This window comes from Symphodus melops (genome assembly GCF_947650265.1).
Source record: "Symphodus melops genome assembly, chromosome: 4".
NCBI lineage: Eukaryota > Metazoa > Chordata > Actinopteri > Labriformes > Labridae > Symphodus > Symphodus melops.
The window spans coordinates 20,932,899-20,953,893 of record NC_136694.1 but is presented as its reverse complement, the minus strand read 5'-3'; the positions used below and the strand labels follow the sequence as shown (position 1 = coordinate 20,953,893).

General features: G+C 41.4%; 1 protein-coding gene across 1 annotated transcript in view; it reads left to right on the top strand.

Annotated features, from left to right (window-relative positions):
• The window catches only part of foxj3 (forkhead box J3), a 75,136-nt gene that overhangs the window by 32,100 nt on the left and 22,041 nt on the right, over window positions 1-20,995 (top strand). The window lies entirely within an intron of this gene.

Sequence of the window (20,995 nt, the reverse complement as noted above, 5' to 3'; positions counted from 1 at the left end):
CAACATTCCTTATTTGACTGCCAACAACACGACAGTATATGTGCTGTCAGTCAGTCTGCATGCTTTCTTCATAGAACCTGTATACTCGCAGTTCTCCAGACATTAGTTCAAGGTTGCAGCAGTGTTTTCCATTCTCCTTTTTTTCTGCGTTATGAAGCTTCCCAGATCCCGTTGCAGATTATGTAGCACAAATTGTGCAACTTAAGAAGAGAACTTTAGCATTTTCCATCCATTATGAAAGCATTTACTTCATTGCCATTATTTGGATGAATTTGGAAAGCAGACTTTACCGATTGGGATGATACTCAAGCAAAACCAGCCAGATCACATGATGAACCAATTCTGGGTTTAACCATTACAAACTCCAGCACATAAATCAAGAGGATACAACAAGTCAACAGGCTGTGGTGGTAAAGCTATAGAGTGATTTTTGTTTTCTTAACATGACACTATTAAAATGGTCCAGTTTAATTATTAAATATTAAAGCATTGCTTGAAATGAAAATGACATATTTTAGTTTTAAAGTAGAAAATAACTTCTCTCTAACACATCTGACATTGTTTTGTTGGGTGTCCTCTTCCCTAAAGACTGAATGTGTCCAACCTACGGACACTGCTTCCCCGTTGCTGAATGGACAAGTCATCACGTGACTCTGCCCTGAAAAAAACCCCGAAAATTGATGGAAACCGATTTTCAGATTATTTCTGTTAATTACCCAGCCCTAATCGACAGATATTTTACTTGATCTAACTGAACACACCTTAATATCCGAGCTGAAGTCTTGGTAAGATTTTAACAAGTTCAACCCACCTAAATCTGCTTTTACAAAAAGCTCCAATCTTAACTGATATATTTACACATTCTAAATGGATACAGACTCTAAACATCAACTGTATGTGATTACTAGAGACCCAGCTGTGTGTCTACTCTTATGTCTTTTATATGATTGGTTGATAAGCATTTTGGACATGATGAGGTTAACCACCTGTAATTCATCAGATATGCAAAGGTCCCAGGTTTAATAGTTGAGCATATTTACAGTAAAGAGCAAAAAAACCAAAACAAAATACTGTCAATTAGAAGTTACAATTTGTCAACGCCTTCTTTTGAATGCAAACACTTGTTATACACTTTCCATAGGTTGGCCTCAGTGGGATTGAAAGCTGTAATGCTGGCAGTGTTAAGGCTTTTCCCTACCTGCTAAGTCACGTTCCCACTGTGGACCAGCAGAAATAACTACATGATATTAATCCACTTATAAGCTTCCCTAATGTGTGCCAGCTTTTGGGCCTTTTGTTGTCAAATGCAGCTTAATCATGAAGGTCAATCAGCTGCTGATCTGTGGAAAGTAATCCTTTATGACAGTGTTATGCAATGAAACCCTTGTATTAAATGCCTCAAAGCTATAAATAGATTCTATCAGACAGTTTGGAAACTTTATGAAATGCAAATGGTCAGGAGCTGTTTTGTAAAAAAAAAAAAAAAAAAAAAAAAGTTCTCTCTCTCTCTCTAGAAGGGTGCGCCTCCGATATTATTGATGGTGAACAATTTATGGGTTTTTATTCCTTTTTTTTTTTTTCTTTCTTTGGATGAATTGACCCAGGCAGATTTCCTAGAATTGACTTTGAAGCAGTATGAGATCATACAAGACGAATTCACGTTATTGCACCATGAAGCAAAGCTGACTTTGGGAGCGTTGTCACTTCAAGTTCACATTAAACATGTTTTTTTTATTTTTTTATTTAGTATGTGTGTGTGTAAAGCATGGGCTTAGGTAGCAGCACACAAATACAGTTAGACATGAATGAAATATAGGTACAAGAATATTTAAGACCTGTTTTAAAATTTGGTGTGAGTTAAATGTAAAGGGTGGTGTGCACAAAATTTGCAAAAAATAATCCACTTAATGAATGAGTCCCCAAGTTATGATGGAATTTATTTCACATTTTTATCCAATGATAATGTTTGATGAGGCTGATTCTAACTGGACCAGCAGGCTTTAACCACACATTAAATTAGAACAGATTTCTAGTGTTTTGCTAGAGAAAAAAACAAATAGGAAAAACATTACATGCTGAGGGGAGGATTTTTTTTTCTTCTTCTAAGTGCGAAGCATAACGTAGATCTGACGTCTCATGTTTCATTATAAGTTATCAATTCAGTCAGCGTTGGAGGAGACTGACGCTCTTCAAGCAGTTTCTAGATTAGTGAAGAGTGCACAGATCTAAAGATTCATGCCCGAATGTGGGCTGCGACTGTAGAAATACCCCTCACTTTTAAAAGTGTGAAAAACCACATCACTCTAACCAGGATGCTGTACAGCACAGGAAACGCTGAAAAAAAAAAAAAGTGGTCTGAAGATGTGCTCATAGGCTCGAGCCTGCGTCACCATCCTTTCTCAGTTCTTGTTAAGGGGGTGTTTTCCCTGCCACGGTTTTTTTGTTGTTTTTGTTTTAAATACTGAGAATCCAAACACCTGAGACAATGCGTTATAGACTAACTAAGTATAAAATCTGTTCATTGCATAAGACATGTGATAGGATTCCAAAAGTGCTGTTTCCATGCCCGGGGTATTTGAACGAGCTCCAGTAGCCTTAGGTTTGTTCTTAATGTTTCTGTGCTTGGAGAATTTTCACAACTCATCACACAAATGATCTTTTCATCTCAGCCTGTGCAAGCACCTTGGAAATGCTTCCCTTCCAATCTTCAGGAGGTCACCAGGAGCATGTTCAGCTGTGAGAGTTTTTTTAGAGGTGTGCGTCTTTGGAAAAGTAAAGGAGCATGACCTACACCTAACTGAAATTCTATTATTCTGTAATATGCATCCAGTAGTAAAGATTTCCCTCTACTGTGAGTATTAATATGCCGTGAATCCATCCATAGTGTGGCTGAGTATGCATGTTTGTGTGTGTAATTAGATGGAAGAGAGCTTGCCTGGGTGGGGTGAATGTAGGTCGGATGTAGTCATCGCTCCTCTGTTCCCCTGGAGATGTCAGTTGCAGGAATTTGGGACTCAGAGCACGCATGCGTCTGCTCCGTATGATAATGCAAGCTGTGCCGGCGAGAGGAGGCCAGGCTAATCTGGGCACCAGCAACTCATTTAGTCATCTCAATAGAACTCCATTAGCCTGCGCTTTTAAGAAATATCAATAAGTGCTGTCAATAAAAACAGATAATTCATCAAGGTCAAAAAAATGTGAACGCTGCCTTCAAGAGTGAAGGATGTGTGTTATGCATCCATGAGCAGACCATTAGACGGTGCTTTGTATTTTATTTCTTTATTTTTTTTTTTAAACCTCTCCAGCTCTATGAGGTATTCATACTGTGCAGGTTTGTCTAAGCAGTCTTTTGTGCGGCTCAGATTCTATACTGTACCTTTCGGTGTCCTTCTGCTCGTTCTATGGCGAGCAAGGCAGATTGCTTTCTGTTATTTCACATAGCAACACTCCTATACAGTACACAGCCTGTATTTCCAAGACTAATAATTGAGGGGGGGGGGGTTTATATAATGCTATGTAATGCTTCTATACGTACCTTATAGGGATGCCATGGAACTAGAATTGTAAACCTTGACATCAAAAATCTATTGATGTCAAGAGATACCATTGTTTTAAAATGCCTTGTATTGAAACTTTGAACCTGTTGACTTATTTGTCATAGATCATACTCATGTTCTTATGCCTGGCTATTGAAGTTTTCCCAGATGACCAGTTTATACCTCATCGTCTGATATTTGAACTCATTTCTTTGAGACTCAATTTATAAAGTCGCGGTTGATTTGTGTTTTTAGTCATTTTGAGACTAGACCTGGCTGTTGTCACGACTTCATCTCTTATTGTATACGTACTCGCGTGTCAAGAATGACGAATCAGCGCTTTCTCACTTTTGCTACAACTGTTTGGGGGGGAACTTGCTACATGAATGATTTGCAAAGGCATGGCTTCTGTGAACTTGTAAAAGACAGCTGCAGAGGAGGGTATTCCCCCTGTCAACCTCGACCTGCATGCTACATGATGGGCACTTGGATAGAAGGCTAGCTAGCGGGCTAAACAAACCAAAAACCACTTTGATTTGAATGAAATTGAGTACATGTTGCTCTGTTGGTGAGTATTGTGTGGTGTTTTAGATGCTCAACTAGATCAAAGAATAATGAGTGAAAATGACTACTGTAGCAGTTTTATTTGTTTTATTACGAGACTTGTCAGTGCAGTTTGGTGCGAATGTGTCACTTCAACTTGTGAAATCGAAAATGACATATTCAAATGACTGCTTAATTATATATCAAAAAAACCTCTGACATGTCAGCTGTTGCTACAGTAACATCGTTGCAGAGGACAGACTAATTTAAGCCAAAAAGACTTCTCGTTAATCCACATTGACTGTTGCAGTCATTTTTCCAGATTCACCTCGGATGAGTCTCTTTTTATTGCAGTGCTGCCAAAGACGGAGTGACACTGTGAGAGATTTATTTTCTGGTACATTTTCTTTCTCCCTCTCTGTTTTTTTTTTTTTTTTTTTTTAAAGTCAACGAAGGTATTGAATAGAGACTCCACACACTCTCTCAAATGTTGACCTCCTCGCTCGTCTCAAACCTTCTCCCGGCTCCTTGTGGGCTCACTTCAGGCAAAGTGTGTAAATTCCCCTCTGCATTTCTTCCAGGTGAAGAATGCCAAAGAAAATGTGGAGCAATTCTCAACCAGTTGAAAAATGCTTGAAATGTTTGCTCTTGAACTTTAACTGTTGAGGAGATTGTTGCTACTGGCATGATTTTATTTTTTTTTTATCTGGTCCACACCTGTGTACAGGAGAGGAAATTAGCTGCGAGAGAAATTGTAGGTTGCTGTTGATTGCCTAACAAACATCTCTTCTCCCTCTGCTTTTCCACTCAGGCCCATAGCTCTTCCATGGTCTTGTTAACAGGGAAATATAGCTTTGGTCTGTAAATCGTCCGGTGTGCAGAGATGTGGCACAGAGCTGCCTTCTACAGGAGCCCTGGACCTCGCTTTGATCTCATTATAAAATGCAAATACACGGTACCCTAAACAGATCAAAGGTTCAACTTCCCATTGGATCTGAGGCTCAATAATAGCAGCCCGGAGCAGTTTTCTATTTTTTAAGAAGCGATTTGGGTAGCTGCTGGTCCTCCAGGACATTATTTACTCTGGAGATAATGTTCCTGCCTCTGACTGGTGACTAGCCCCAGCTTAGAAAATCCCTGCTCCTGTTGCTTATTTGAATAAGATTGGTCAGGTATGAGGAATTTGCGTCTTCTGCCCCTATCTCCCACCTCAAGCTTAGGTTTGCAGGGCCTGAAATCTGAAAGTGTAAAATTGCTTCGGTGCTAGGCTCTCTGATACCTTCATCTACTTTCTCATCCTGTATCATCATTACACAGCGGAGCAAGAACTTAAATTTTAAGCACTTTGCTCTTACTGTATTTCTCAACAGCTTTGATGCACTACTCTTTTCTTTTTCATAACCTGAACACCAACCTGACATAACCCTTTTCTTACAAAGTTCATTAATTTACTCCTGTGTCTTCTGAACCTCGGCTGAGGTTTAGTGAGATCAGCGGGTGCGGTGGATGCTTGCTACTTTCAAAAAGCCGGATTCCTCTTAATTGTAGAGACAGTAGAAGTGGCTGTGCGCTGGCCCGGCGCTCACTTTGTCAGGCGGTGGGAGGGGTAGTGATTCACTCGGCAGCCAGTTTGATCCTGCTGTGAGGCGGGTTCCCGTGTCAGGAAGCTCCAGCCTGGCCACCCGCCCACCAGCCTCACCTTGCGCCCGCCTACTAGCGCCCCACCGCTCACGCTCTGGCCCTAAGAGTGGGTGGAGAGAGCAGGCTGGCAGGCCTTGGCACGGATACATTTTGGCAGAAGCTGCTGTCCCCACACTCCGCCGAGTGAAGTGCTGACTGCAGTGCAGAACATAAAAGGCCCGAGGCTTCTATCGCTTCCTCTTGTGGCCTGCAGGCCTGTGTAGAGATGTGGGCTTCAATTTTACTTGAAACTGTAGCTTTCTTTTGACAGTCAGAGCAACTGCTTCACAGTTCATCCCCCTATATATATGACTTCTGTTATCATCTTAAACAGCCATTAACCCTTAACTGCTCCCTCCCTGCTGCTCTCTTTGCTCAGGGAGATGTGTGACGCAGCAGCCAGTTGTAAAAAGCTCATGACCATGGTCATCAATTGATTCAGCGAACTTCCTCCTCCGTGATAATGAGATGTGATGAAGTCAATATCTGACTCACAGACGGGACACACCACTTGTGCCGCCACGTTTTTTTTTTCCTCCTTCTTCTGCTCTAAGAATGGTTTGATTGCAGATTACAGTGGACAATGATGGGCTGTTGATCCATGCTCATGCTCTTAGTCACAGCTCCATTGTAAAAAGTGTTAATCAGTTGTATTGTTGAGGCCTGCCCTTCAGTTTGTAATTATGGAGGAATATGAGAGGCTAAAAAGGCTGCAGGATCTCCGTCAGCATAGTCAGGTTTGGGGTGGAGCGACTTATTTCTCTTTTCTCGTGGTTAGTTAAGACCCCTGTCCATGCTGCAAAGGACTTATGATGGCTATGAGCGCTATAGATGTAAAGTATTAAGCTGACTGGCCCTTAAGACTCTCGAAATAACCAAAGAGGGGGTCAGGATCTTTATTTTCTCTGTCTTTTCCAGAGCTCCCCAATTATGTGGCGACCTGAGATCATCACCTTGAGTCGGCAGCATCCTTGCCTTGTCACAGAGCTGAAGCCTGAAGCTCAGTCGGGCAAGAAAATCGACCCTGATTATCACACTTAAAGTTATGAACTGCAAGGAATTTGAAACAGATTTCAGATCATCTTCTAACTGAAAAAATCATTAGCTGTTTTTTTTTTTCAGAGGGGACAGGGAAGATGAAGAACGATCTGAGGCTGCTAAGAAACTCTTTAGTCATCTTTCTGTGGTGAGAAAAACTCAGACAAAAATAGGTCTCTGCTTTCCCTGTATTTTAACTCACTTTCCCCAGTGAGTGCCCTCTGCCCTCCCTCGTCTCTCCACTTGGTTGGCTGTCTTCTTTGTGTAATGTTGTGAACAATAAGCCTGGTATACTGTCTGTAAAGATTTTAACTGCATCATATTCCGTCAGCTCACTTTCTTCTTTTTGAGGCTTTTAGTTTGTTAGGGTTAAGATTTCCTACCAAAACCATAATTTTAGCTAACGTGGCTAACTATCTTTTAAATATGGAAAATTGCCCTCATTGAAAGAAAAATCTCTGCAGCAGGCCTAAATGAATCTGTATGTCCTCAGTTATTGTCTTCAGGTAAGTAATACTTGGCATGTTCACTTATTGTCCAAGGTCCCTTCCTCTCTGATGCTAATATCATGAAGGGGACATCGGAGGGAATAGTGGAGTCGTTTTACCAAAATAAAACTTCAGCTTGAATATCAGGCTCCTTGTGTTTATATCGGACTCACGGATGATGCCTTTTAACATCTCCTCTTGAATGTGCACTGATTTTTCTCCCGCACAGTGTTGCAGAGAAAGGAGTGTGGTACACTGATGTATTTTGCATGCTATAAATAGAGTCTTTGGAATCGGCCTTTTAACACTGAATTCTCACACATGTCTTTTAGTATGTTAAAGTGTGATTGATTTATTAAATGTAATTAATAATATTCATAATTAAGGTAGCCTGCTCTCCCTGAAGAACGGTTGCCTCCTGTGAAGCGTGCAGCTAATTTATCTGCCAGCGCTGCGGCATACAAACAGCGTTTCCTTTTTGGTAATGAAAGGAAAAGAAAGCTGCAGGACTAATTAGCAGAGGCTGGAGAAGGATCTAAAAAAAAAAAAAAAAAAGAAGTGTACAGCAACCTGAGACTGCTGATAGGGTCAGAGGTCTGTAGCTCGACAGAGTTGAGCCCACTGCTGCATATCCACTTAGAGCGACTGGGAGCTCAACAAACACCCAGACTGTGGGTCAATCACATCTGATAGGGGATTTAAAAAAAGAGTAGACGGGCTCAGATGACTGTCATGTTGATGAGATCGGCATGGCAAGTAATTATCTCGGAACACACGTTTGACTGTTTTAATTTCATATCATCTTTGGCAATAACTGAACCTGCGTCGCCCCTGTCTTAGCCTAATGCAGTTAATGTCCTCTGTCTGCCCTTCACAATCCCTGCTTTTTTGAGTGAATGCAGCAGTCATGTGTCTTTCCTTCCTGGTATTAAACGCTGCCTATTGATAAAGATGTCAGCATGGGAGCAGATATGTAGGAAAGGGTTTTTATGTCCTCTTGACTTGTCAGTGAAGCAGGATAACTGTCTGTAATCCCAGAGAGATATTTGATCGTCCTGCTGCTGCGTCCTCAGTGGGGTCAGCGGTCTGTGAGGGAGGGGGGGGGGGGGGGGGGGGGACAGTGACACAGCTGTGGCAGCCGAGTGGAACCAGTGATGGATGACATGCCAGAGCGGGCTGCACTACTTGCCTAGGCGCCTGTGTTGACAGGCGCAGCTCTCGCATCTCACATCCAGCATCAGTTGGGCTAATCGCAGGTCATGCTGGCCACAGATGTGACACGTGAATATCACTCCTGTAATTGCTCATTTGTCAACGTCACATTCTCAAAGAGCAGCCACATTATTGAATGAAATTTGCTGTAAAGCACAAATATACTCACACAAACACAAAATGAGGAAATCTCAAAGTAGGGCAGCATTTTACATTTTGTTGTCGCATGAGGTACCATGAGCAGTTTTCACAGGACGCATTGTTGGTATCTAAAGCTGACACCTTTGATTTATGTTTTCATATTGACAGTTGTTCATGGTAGGTCTTAAAATTAAGAAATCAAAAATGCATCACCTGATTGTCCCTTCTCAGTCCTGTAGAGCTTGACATGTTGGATTGTCACAATACAAGAATTTTAAACTATGTGATATGAGTAATCATCGTAGCAGGCTGATTCCTGTTACGATACCTGAACAACAAAAATTAAAAAAAGTTCTCGGCACCAGATCTTGGGTCATTTCTTGTTTTTAATGACCAACAATTGCAGACGAAGTCCTGCACACTGCCTGGCAAAGAAACTGAGCACTTCAGTGTACAGCACCGCAGCATGGCCAACAAACATGTGCAATCTTGTTTTTACTCGCAGCAGCTTTGTGTTAAAGGTTAACTGATGATCTTTAGTTGTTGTTGTTTTTTTTAAAGGTTTGGTACTCGTCAATACTATTGATCATAAAAATGACAGGGATTGTTTTGTTTTAAAAACATGGTATTGAAAAGTACCGAGGTACATTTTTGTCATCTTTACTTTCTGCTGTCTTTCATCATGTTTTGGTTCATTTTCTGCTGCTGTGTTCTTGCGCAAATCTTGAAAAAAAAAAATGTTTTACCGTAACCTTTTAGAAGCCACTGACTTATAATTTACAATTTACAGAAGACGTCTTCAGGACATTAGCAGATAAAAATCTAGAAAAAAAGAATGCATGATGACAACAGGATGCTGAAGAGGCTTTGCATCAACTGGACATGTTTGCTGGTGATAACGAGAAAGTGTTAGGTACACAGCTCAATTTCACTTCCTCCAAATAGCCTTGAAAATCTGTTATTGTAGGTTTAATTGGTGGACAGTATTTTAGAAAAACATCATTTAACCGAGAGCCTCTTACACGCTGTATTTGTAGGGGTAAATGTGATGACTGGTGTAAATGATATTCATTATTTTTCCTTTCTGCTGCTGGTATCTAGTGGTAAAGGCTACATTCAGTTTCACTAGAAACATGTTGGCTCCTTTCCAGTAGTATGTAAATTGCTTTGTGTGTGTGTGTGTGTGTGTGTGCTCAAAGTGATTATAATCCAAGCCCTGGCTGTAAGCCCTTCAGCCTGTGCTCCAGCAGCCACAAGGCCACAGCCTTTCCCCACCAGTTAATTGCATCTGAATTAGTCCATTAATGTGGCCGTGTAGAGGGATGAAGGGGTGCACGGAGGTGTCTGGCCTATTTTGACCAATGCGATGTATTATTAATGGGTCAGCAAGTCTGGCAGCTCTGCATTAACTTGGCTAATGGACTGTAGGGTGAGTCTGTGATTCCTTTCAGAAGAAAATCAAATCTAATACATATGACAAAAAAAAAAAAAGAAGAAGAAGAAGCTTCCCTGAGGCTCTCTCTGGGGTTTGTTAGTGTGAGTCTAGCAGTGATTTAACGTGAGCAGCTGCTTCATGCCATTCCTTTGTGGATTTACTCCCTGCTGAAAGGTTACTGCCGGGAGTCCAAGGTTACACTGAGTCATCACCCCGTATCTGTCATGGACTTGTACAGTAATGTTCTTTGCAAATGGAAAGCTAGGTATCGGATCAGATAAATAGGGATGATGGTGGGGTTTTTTTTCCCTGCTTGTGTAGCAGCCATTTAAATTGGGAATGAATGTAGAAAATGAAAGAATTGACTATACAGGATGAGAACCACGTAACTGATAATACATTCTAACCCTTTATAACGCTGATGGTCACCTTTCGCTACTGAACATCTAACATTCAGGGGACTCGTGCTTTTGTAGATAAGCCGAGCAGCATGAAGCAGAAGGAGAGGATATCCTCCAGGACAGGAAGGCTGCTCATGCTAAAATCTTCAGCAGTGTCCACCGCCAAGCTCACCAGCATTTGATTAGCTGTTCAAACTTTAATCAACATTTTTTTTTTTTAAATGACCTGTGACACATTAGGACAGAACAAAAACATTAGAAGTATGACGATAACACTTGGTGGCCACAGAGCAGACTGACGTGGGATTTTGATTGGCGGCAGAGTAACTTCTTGTTGCCACCACTAACATTCAAAAACCTTTGCTAATTCCTGTCTGTACATTTACCTGATTATCACAACAAATTTATTTATTGTTCACTAAATTAGCTGGTAACTATTTAAATGAATTGTATCACCTGCAATTGAGATACTTCATTAACCAGTTTGACTCAATGTATTCAATCAAGGGCTTTTTCTAATACTGATCCTTTTTTCACCTTTTTTTTTTTTTTTGACATTTAAGCCAACAATAAAAAAATAGCAGATAAATGAGAAAATAGACGTCAGATTTATTGATGGTGAAAATGATTTATTTGCAATTTTAATTCATTGCAAATGCCACATTTATGCTTACTTATTTTTATTTTTTAAATCCTTCTGCACTGAAAGAGAGGTTTTCTATAGCTTGCTTCTCAGTAGACAAAACCAAACAATGTGCAAAAATGAAAGGGATAAGGAATGCCTGGGATTGTTTTATTCATTTGCAGTCTTAAGGTAAGTTGCATATTGAGCAGCAGCATAAGCCTTATAATATTTGTGTCAACGTGCCGACAAATAAAAGGTCAAAATGCCTCAGTATTTCTTCTGCTCAGTGTCGTGTTTTCAGTAGGATTTGTTCTGTTTTGCATTTTGTCCTCTAAATATCAAGTCATATATTTTAGTATTCAGCTGTAAAAATGTATCATAGCTATTTTAGCGTTTTAAAGAAGTGACTGTACATTGAAGCAGTACACAAAAGGCTTTCAGTGCCGTTACTTAATTTGTCTAACTCTTAAGTGGACAGTTGGCACTACCCCGTCACCATTAGTAGCTGCAGTCAGTTCTTCATTGTTAGTGGGCACTGTAGTCAGCAGGCTGCTGTGAGCCATTGTCAGAGGATAGCATCAGAGGCTCTTCTTCTGGCTGATAATTAAGTGGCATACTGACAAACGGCTTTCATCAGATCCCTCATGTGGAACTGAGAGCATGCGAAGGCTTTCAGGGAGGATAAACCGGAGGACGTCACTTTGCCTCCAATCTTTCATGGCCTTGTGCTGCCTCTGCAGTGGAGGAGGAAGGGAGAGAGAAAGAGCGCTGTGTAGCACAGGAAGAAAGTGCAACAACCACACTCAGTGCAGCACTGTGCAAGGAGGCTCTTCTGCTGATATTGTCAGTCTATACAGCACCGGTTTCCTGGTCTGTCTCGGGTGGCCGAGCACATAATATGTGCTATGTGTTATTTTTCCACATTTGAGAGTCTGTCAATTATTTTTGTTTCCTTAAGGCTCATATGGCTTATGATGACCTTAGCCGCTCAGTGCATGTGAGTAGATAGACCGGCAGACATTAATTCCAAGCTTTTGATGCTACAATGACCCCCTTAAAATTTCCAATGCCTTCATCTTCCCTGCACCCATCCATCTTTTATAACGGTAGGAAGGTAGGATCAGTGCTGTTTTCTAAGTAGTTATAAAAACATTTCCACTGTATGTTTTTGCAAATTCTAGCAGAAAATCATCTCATCCAAAATGTGCATTGCAGATTGTTTCCGTATTCTCAGATTTAAGGGTGCACTCACACAACGACAATCCTTAATGCGTCATTATATCACGTTGACCCCCATAGGTCCAGTTTGTTTGACGAGTGTGCAGACTGGATACCGTGCTCAGGCACAGTGCACTTCCTCGGCCCAGGCACGGTTGGAAGAGGTTGGCTTCTTACCGGTACCGTTGCTCGTGCACAAACAGAAGCATGACTACGCAACATAGTCATCATGTATAAGCCAATCAATGCCACCGTTCCTCTGGGCAATCATTTGAAACAATCGTGTCAAAGGGTTGACGTTGGTCCAATGCAGAGGTCGACAGAAGAAAATCTCTAAATAGTTATTGTTTTTCTGGAGGCTGATATTTCTTACAGTTAAAACAATTTAAATCACTTAACAAGTGCAAAAGTTTTGATGGATGGATGGTAACCTCTTTAGAAAGTACTATTGGGACCTCTCTGATCATACTGGCGTAAATCTGTGTTTGATTCTTGTTTTTTTTTTTTTGTTTTTTTTCTTTCCCCCTTCCACTGGATGTTGCACATTTTTATTTTTCTAACTAGATTTTCGTCTCACCGCGTCTTAACCTTTTTGTTCCAGCGTTATCTGCTGTGTTGTATTGACCGGTTTACTGTTCAACAGCACTATCTTTCACTTTATCGCTGCCAATTTTCAACAAGGTCCGTGCTCCATCATCATTCCTCCTGAATTCTTCTTGGTTCATTGCCAGTGATAACCCTTTCGAAGGTCGCAGATGCTCAGAAATAATCCACTTAATGTAATAATGCTTCAGTTCTGCATGCTGCAGTGGAGCAAGTTTAACACCACCAGAGATTGTACAAAGCGCTTTGACTGTGTGCAGTTTGGCTCTGAGCGAGGGGGTGAGACAGAGTGGGAGAGACACAAATATCGGCAAAAAGAGGAAGAGAGACAAAGACGGATGGCTCTCTGAAGGACTGTGCTCAAACAGGCCTCATAAGAGTGGCTCAGGGCTTCTGTCGTAGTGTGACCCGCCATTCACTGTTGCATTAAGTGATTCCCCCCCCCCCCCCCACAGCTTTTCAAATCTGCAGTGACTGCCTCCCAATTTATGAGGGGAATGCTCGAATTTCAAACGTAGCATTCAAGCCTGGGCTGTAACCTCAAGTGCACCTCGAAAATAATGCAGTTTTCATAAAGTTTTTTTTTTTTTTTTTTTCCTTTCTGTGAATTTCTGCAGGTCCATTCCAAGGTTGGCCTTGCAGCAACAAAGCAAGCAGGCGGAGGGAATATGGGTGCATGCGTCTGAGTGAGATTGAGTTCAGAACATTTATATTGGAGCTTTTGGTCTCTAACCCCAGTGCTGCTGTTGAAAAGAGAACATCCTTGGTGCAGCATTCATAAACTTCTTATATGCCACTAGAGGACTGCAGGGTTTTGTTTGGGCTCCATGTATTGTCTGAGCTCCATAGGATGCAGTATCCTTGGATTACCCTTCGCAAAATTACTTGGCAGATATAAAGTTGGCTTTTCTTTGCTTCCTGGGTGTTCTGGAAGATTCTACTTTTATCAGAACAGGCAGCAAAGCTCAACTCCTGCCTTTACTATCATTGCTGACTTCAGTGGTTAATATGTATCTGACAGTTGTTAATATGTAGAGGGCTTGCCTCTGTTATCAGCATAGTGTTGCCTTAAACATCTGTATTTATCTCAAGTAAATTCTTTTTTCTTTTCTTTTTTTTCACTGATGACGCACGTTTTGTACCTGCCGCCTCCCGTCTGTCTGTCCTCTTCACCTTTCCTGCAGTTTGAATGTAAGTAACCTGTGGAGGCGGATGTAAACCACATGACCTCAGTTGTCACCTCGATTGGCTCCGCTGTCGGGGCCGGGGAACTTTGACAGCTTTTATTCTCCTTTCTTCTCTCCTCCTTATTTTTGATATTCATCAATTGCCTTCTGTAGTTTTTGTTTTTTGTTTTTTGTTTTTTGAAATCCTGAAAAAAAAAAACCCTCCAAGAATCTGATTATTGCCGTCATTGTTCTCACTTTTCCTGATAACATGTTCTTTTTGAGTCCGCACATGTAATCGCTTATTAAGCTAATTTCTTTCTTGCATGTATTGCCCTCATTATATTAGCTTGCCTGTGAAAAATGGGTTTAATTTCACCAAATGTTCATTGTTGAAGGAGGGGGAGGGGGGGAGAAAATACAATTTCCCTATAGTGTCATCTCCTTCTGCAGAAGTGGCTGTTGAGTTTTAATTACTATAATACCTCAGAGTGCTACACCAGATGACCTGAGTCTACATAGCAAATGTTAACAATCATTTAGATTTTCCTGAACTGCTCATTTCTTTTTGTCTGTGTGTTATAGACGTAGACGTATAGCCCTCCTAGCACCGAGTAACAGGTTATTATATTTATGACCGATTTCTCCTTCACATGTATTTTTCTGCGGCAGGCAAGCAAACATGTTTTATTAAAACTACATACAAGTGAATAAAGATCAGAGACTAAGGGGTTTAAACCTAGCATGCCAACACATTACTACTAGATGCCAAGGGAGCAGATCAAATGCCTTTGAAGATAGTTAAAAAAAAAAAAAAAGTCCAGTTGAAAATCGTTACAGCTGACTTCATTGGTATTGGAGTTTGCTCTTCGGGTCTCTTGGTAGCTTTGCTATACGGCGAGTGCGTTGGCAGACTTCTTGAGTCTAACAGTGTGGTGTTGGTGGGGGAGGGGTCGGTGTATTCAGCAGGGCTTAAGAAGTGCTAAATAGAATTAAATACATTTTTTAATCTGGATTTAATGTATCTATTCAGACTACTTTACAGTCACTATAGTGGAACACGAGGTTTCAAATGTTCAAACTCGTGAAAGTGAAGCCGACTCATTCATCACGACACTCTTTTGTCATCACTCAGCAGGTTTTCACTGGTCACTCAAAAGAGACTCGCTCTGATGAAGGCTTTCAGGTCACAGCGCTCCTCTCACACCGTACACAATTTAATCTTCTAGTGATTGCTCCAGAGCGAACTTACCTTTCTCTACCTGTGCATGTGTGTCCAAATTTTTTTTTTTAAGACTGCTGAGCGAATGCTGTGGCATCCCACATGCCTTCCCACACCCACTACAAATAGACAGCGAAGGTGCTACATTCCGTGGCCTCGGTGCAGATCCCCGAGGCTGAGGAGTATGTTCTGTGTTGGTGGGCATGTCACAGGGTCCATGGAAATAACAAAGGCCTAAAAATACTGTAATCTACCTGTGTGTGTGTGTGTGTGTGTGTGTGTGTGTGTGTGTGTGTGTGTGTGTGTGTGTGTGTGTGTAGCTGTATCTCTACTGAATCACTTCCCCATTCCTTTATTCTGGGTTTGCTTGATGCACTCACCTCATACTGCTCCTCACTTCCACCTTTTCTTTTTGTCTCTTCCCTCCATCTTCTGTGTTTGGTTCTTCTTTGTCTTCTCTCTTTTCAATGAATATGTCAGTTATGGAGGTGATTAGAAAATGTGTTTTTTACAGTTTGAAATGAGAGTCAACAGCTTCATTATCCTAGGATCAGTCAAAAGTTAAACGCTGTAAGTATCTATCTACAGTATCTTTGTCCTTATCACAGTTCTCTGAGCAGTCTCCACCATGCAGCTGTGGATACGTGCACATTTGAGAGGCTACGACTCTGGCTTTAATTCTCCTATTAAGATTGAATATTGAAAACACTGAATAGTTCTTTTTTTTTTTTTTTTTTTTTTTTTCTGGCATAGCTTTGAATTATAAAAAAAAGTTGAGTATGTTAAAGAAAAAATTAAACTTTTTGTTTTCAGTAGAATGAAGCTCCTTTTCCAGATTCATCTCATTCGTCTAAATTGTAAGTAAGGAGGTAGTTTAGTGATTCTTATTTCTATAAATTGGTTGAAAATTCTGATAAAGAAAAATTCTAATATTTCAACATCACATCTGTGATGTGGAAACTGTAGCGTTCCTCCAGCGTGGAGCAGTAATTATATACAGTATTACTCCAGTGTATGATGAGTTCATTTTTACACAGTGATTTAAGCTACACCAAACAAACGCTCTTTTAAAGGTGCACTGTGGAGTTTTGGTGGTGAAATGTGAAAGTCAGCGTATATAAACAATTCTATGCTTTATTTTCTGAAGTGAATACACACAAAGGTTAGTACTGTTTAGAGCTAAAGAGCTGCCAGGAGAGTTATGGTTTCCCTGCTGCGAGCCCGCCACCATAACTCCTCACGTTTCATTTTATCTTTAAAAAGTGTTACAGGGACCACATTTTTCATCTGAGGACAGTCGGTACATTTCTCCAACTTTCAAATGTCTCTACCTAAACTACATAGTGCACCTTAAAGCAAAAAAATATATAAATCCACCAAATTAAAAAAAAAAAAGAAAAGAAAAGAAGAAGCTATATAGGATCATCAAAACCAGCCTCTGGGTCTTTTTGCCCTTTTGGATTCTTCAGCTTGTTTTACTCACCCAACTACTGAACTGTTCTTTTTCTCCCTCTCACCACTCATTCATCCGATGGAGCTCATTTCTGTATTCCTGAACAGATGTGAAGCCTCTATCTCAGAGGTGGCTTCATTCTTTCATATCTCTCCGTAAGTCGGAGGTGCTGTCTGGTCAGTAATGAGTGGAGGGTCTTATCCTCTTAGTGTTGTGCTTGGCTGAATGTTTGCTTTTGTTTGTCTTTATCTGCTCCTACGTGAAGACGCATATAGAGTCATAATGCTTTTATTTTTCTTTTCTTTTACTAAGTTCATCATATGACAACAACATGTTCATTTTATACAAAACAGGCATACACTTGAAAGTGGACAGGGTCTGTGAATGGTCACTTTCAGCTAAGATCACCAGCTTTGCGCCGTGTGATGTCATTTCTGTAGTGACATAGTTAATGTGTGATTCTCTCTGCTTTGATACCAAAATATGTTTTTTGTTGGAAAACTTCAATTGAACTGGGAGTCATTTCCATTTGGAGTGTTCGTCTTCCTGAGCAGCACCTGTAGCAGGAGTCATTATTTTATTGCATCAGTGTTTCCTGACAGCGTTCACCTCTTGGTTATTTACCACACACGGCAAGACTTTGATCACAAAGACAATTCCTGCAAGATTAAAATTCGCCTCCATTTAAAATAGAGCCTATCACTTGAAGAGTACCTCGAGCTTGTCTTATGTGGTTTTTCAAGTCAACTCGCACTGTGGAATTGTGCCTGATGTTGATTTGAGTTGGTTTTGGGGAAGCGTAGGCCATCTGTGTGTGTGTGTGTGTGTGTGTGTGTGTGTGTGGTGTGTGTGTTAGCTTGTTAGAGCCCCCGCACACTTTGTCCTGAGGCGTAAAGTTTCGGAATATCTTGTGAATGTGGGAAGGCCAGGAACCTACGAGGGCATTGATTTATTCACATTGGACTACAGTGTGACTCTTCCTCTCCTTTCGGATGCTGGTGTTCGTCCCCCCCCATGTCATAACAGGTAGGCATGCATACATGTGTCTGTCCCAGCATGCCCAGCTTGCTCCCTTGGGTTCCGGGCCGAGTGCGCAGGGGGAGCCTCCTCCTCCCCAGCTGTGAGGAGCAGGGCTCTGACATGGCCTGTCCCTTTAGCTCACTCTGAACGTTTGACACGCCGAGCGCAGAGGTCAGCCTGACCTACTTTCCCCCTGGCGGCCCTTCTGCTGAGCCGCAGCGCTCCTCAGCAGGGGGGGCAGCAAGGGCGGAGCTGCTTACGCCTCCACTGCTGTCCTGGTGTGTTAAATCACCGCCATTTGTTAGGAGACACGTTCCAGTGTGTGTGTGTGCGTGTTTTTTTTTTTTTTTTTTTAAGGTGTGTAGGAAGCATCCCACGTACATGCACACACACTCAGGCCTGTGCTGAGGTTGGATATGAAGTGCTCTGTGGGGGTTGCAGGTAGATGCTGGGCAGCACTTGGGCAGGACCCCTGCAGTGAGCTCTGTCTGACTCACTTTGTGTACCACCCCTCACACCCTCTGACCTCTTCCACCTACTTCAATTCCCTCTGCACTCTACTGCACTTTCATCAACTTAGCCTGCTGGCTTAAAGCTAATACTTTGTTCTCAAACCCATTTTGATGGCATATCTAAGTAGGCTCTGCTTAATTACTGACATATTGTTTATAACTGAGCAGTAATTAGCCTTAATTGTTTCACTGTAGTCCTGCTACAGTCTGTAGTCTTCTCTGCAAATACACCAGGATTTGTCAAACACAGACACTGGCTCGGCTGTCATCATACTTTTTCTTTTTCATTCCTCCTTTTGTTCTGGTTCATTTCTTCGCCTACCAATGACCCACAGCCTGTTATCTTTACATCACAGATGTGTCTAAAGCAGCAGAGAGAGTTTATCTGGCACAGTATGGGTCGTGGTGGGCACAGGGCCTGTCAGCAGGAGAGGAGATCAGGCAGAGGTCATTAAAAAGTAAACTTCTAATGTAGCGGCAGGCCTTGGCAGCTTGACTGTATCAATGATTTAGGCCCTGCAGACGGTCCTTAATGGATAGAGCCACCTCTCTGTGACACACAAACACAAACGCACGTACGCACGCACACACACACACACACACACACACACACACACACACACACACACACACACACACACACACACACACACACACAGACTGTGGAGGAAAAAATACATAAAGGGTTTAAGTGTGTGTGGCATTGCATAGCTTGCGTCACACACACACACACACACACACACACACACACACACACACCCAGCCGCTTAGTTGTCCCTGTTGAACAAGTCTCCGGGTCTTTTAAGAAGCAAAGGCTGGCTAATCTGAGAGGCCTGTATCTGTTTGTCACCATCCACTATGCATGATCACATTCTACGTTCAGTGTTTTATTCATATTGTAGAACTGTGACAGGGAGAGAGATAGCATGGCTGAAAGGACACAACCTGCACGGTGGTGCTGTTGCTGGAGCATTGGTAAAGAAGCATGGCCAAGGTCAGGACAAGGAAGAGGATCTATAATGTGTTCTACACTGCCAAGCAGCTTACTCCCACGACCACCAGCTCACTGTTATTCCTCCCTTCTTTTCTGCAGGTGTTACTAAGTTAGGAAACATCTCTCAGGTCTCTCTGTCTCTCGGATCTGATTCTACAGATCCGACTTTTCTACCATGTGACTCGATTATATTCAGACCACAGTGAACTGTTGATCTCAGTGCTAGCAGAAGTGTCTTCATATCTAGTTTGGATGAATCTGATAGCTGTGGTACCCTCATATATATTGTGGTTTAAAACTTTGCATGAATATATTCAGATATGTGACCGAGGCTTTAATGGTTTTAAAAGTGTTTTCAAACAATCGTAACAAGAGCTGTGGTTCAAAATCAAATTGGTTAAACAACTATTTGGTCCATAGACACAAACAAATAGATAATAATAATAATTAATTTAGTTTATGGGCACTGTTCAAAAAACCCAAGGACCCCTTACAAGCAGAGTAATATATTGAGTGGTGGTCAATAAGTGGTTAAAAAAAATTGTGAATATGATTTGTGAAGATTTATTGATTCTTGTATTTGATGTTATTTTTCATAAAATATCTTTTTCACATTTGCTTCATTATTAGATATTCAAAGATGTCACCTTGAATTTCAATATCATGTTTTTATTCGATCCAAAGCTGATTTCCTTCAATCCTATTTTATTTCAAACGTTTTCAGCCATTCAGACTCTTCAGAGTGTTGTTTTTTTGTTTTTTTTGCAAAAGTTGCAAAACAAACCTGCTGGTATGTGACTTTTACTGTAAGTCTGTGGCCTCCGTTACATCCCCCCCCATTGTGTTTACACTGTTGTCTTTTTATGGACTCAGTTATACAGATGATACTGCACCCACAAACTGTTGAGCATTCAGCATTCAACCCTGCAGTCTTTAAGGGCAGGAACTAAAATGTGCACACAATGACAATGATTATTATCTATTTGCTTCATTTATTTTTAGTGACAAACAAAATAATTCCAACATATCTGTCAGTGTGATCGAATGCACTGCCCACATTTTAAACTCATACTTTTGACTTATGGAGATTCTCTTAAAGAAACAGTACACATTATGTTGTTAACAACGTCTAGTTGCTTAAGAAAGGAATAGAAAATAAATTTAAGGAAGTGAGTTTGCATTGTGGGTGAAGTTGAGGCCAGGGAAGAGTCAAGCCTTGACTGAGGTCAGTGACTACTGTATGTACACGAGCGTTGCAGTGTCGTGCTTGGTACCATCACTGCACCACGATTCTTGAACATCAATTGCAACAGGGAGCTGATGTCGTGAAGAAGTTTCAGGGATCCATTGTAACACAGATTCTCAGTGACGGAGCAAACTGCAGCCTGTTTAGAACTGCCTTTCAAGCCGACGGGGATGCGTGTTTGATACTCAAAAGATAGATTTTGGTTGGGTTTCACTTTCATAAGATATTCCCTTCTGGCTTTGGAAGGGAATTATTTTGACTACGGCACCAGTTTCCCCCCTCTGGAGAACGGTGTTCGACTTCATCTAGATTGCATTGGCATTTCAGAGTGATTTAACTGTCGAGATTGACAGCATTACAACGAGGCTGTCATTATCATCCCTCCTGTGGCATAATTGCCTATACTGTTGAACAAGCAGCTCCCATCTTTTGCACTTGGGGGCCTCTCTCTCTCTCTCTGTC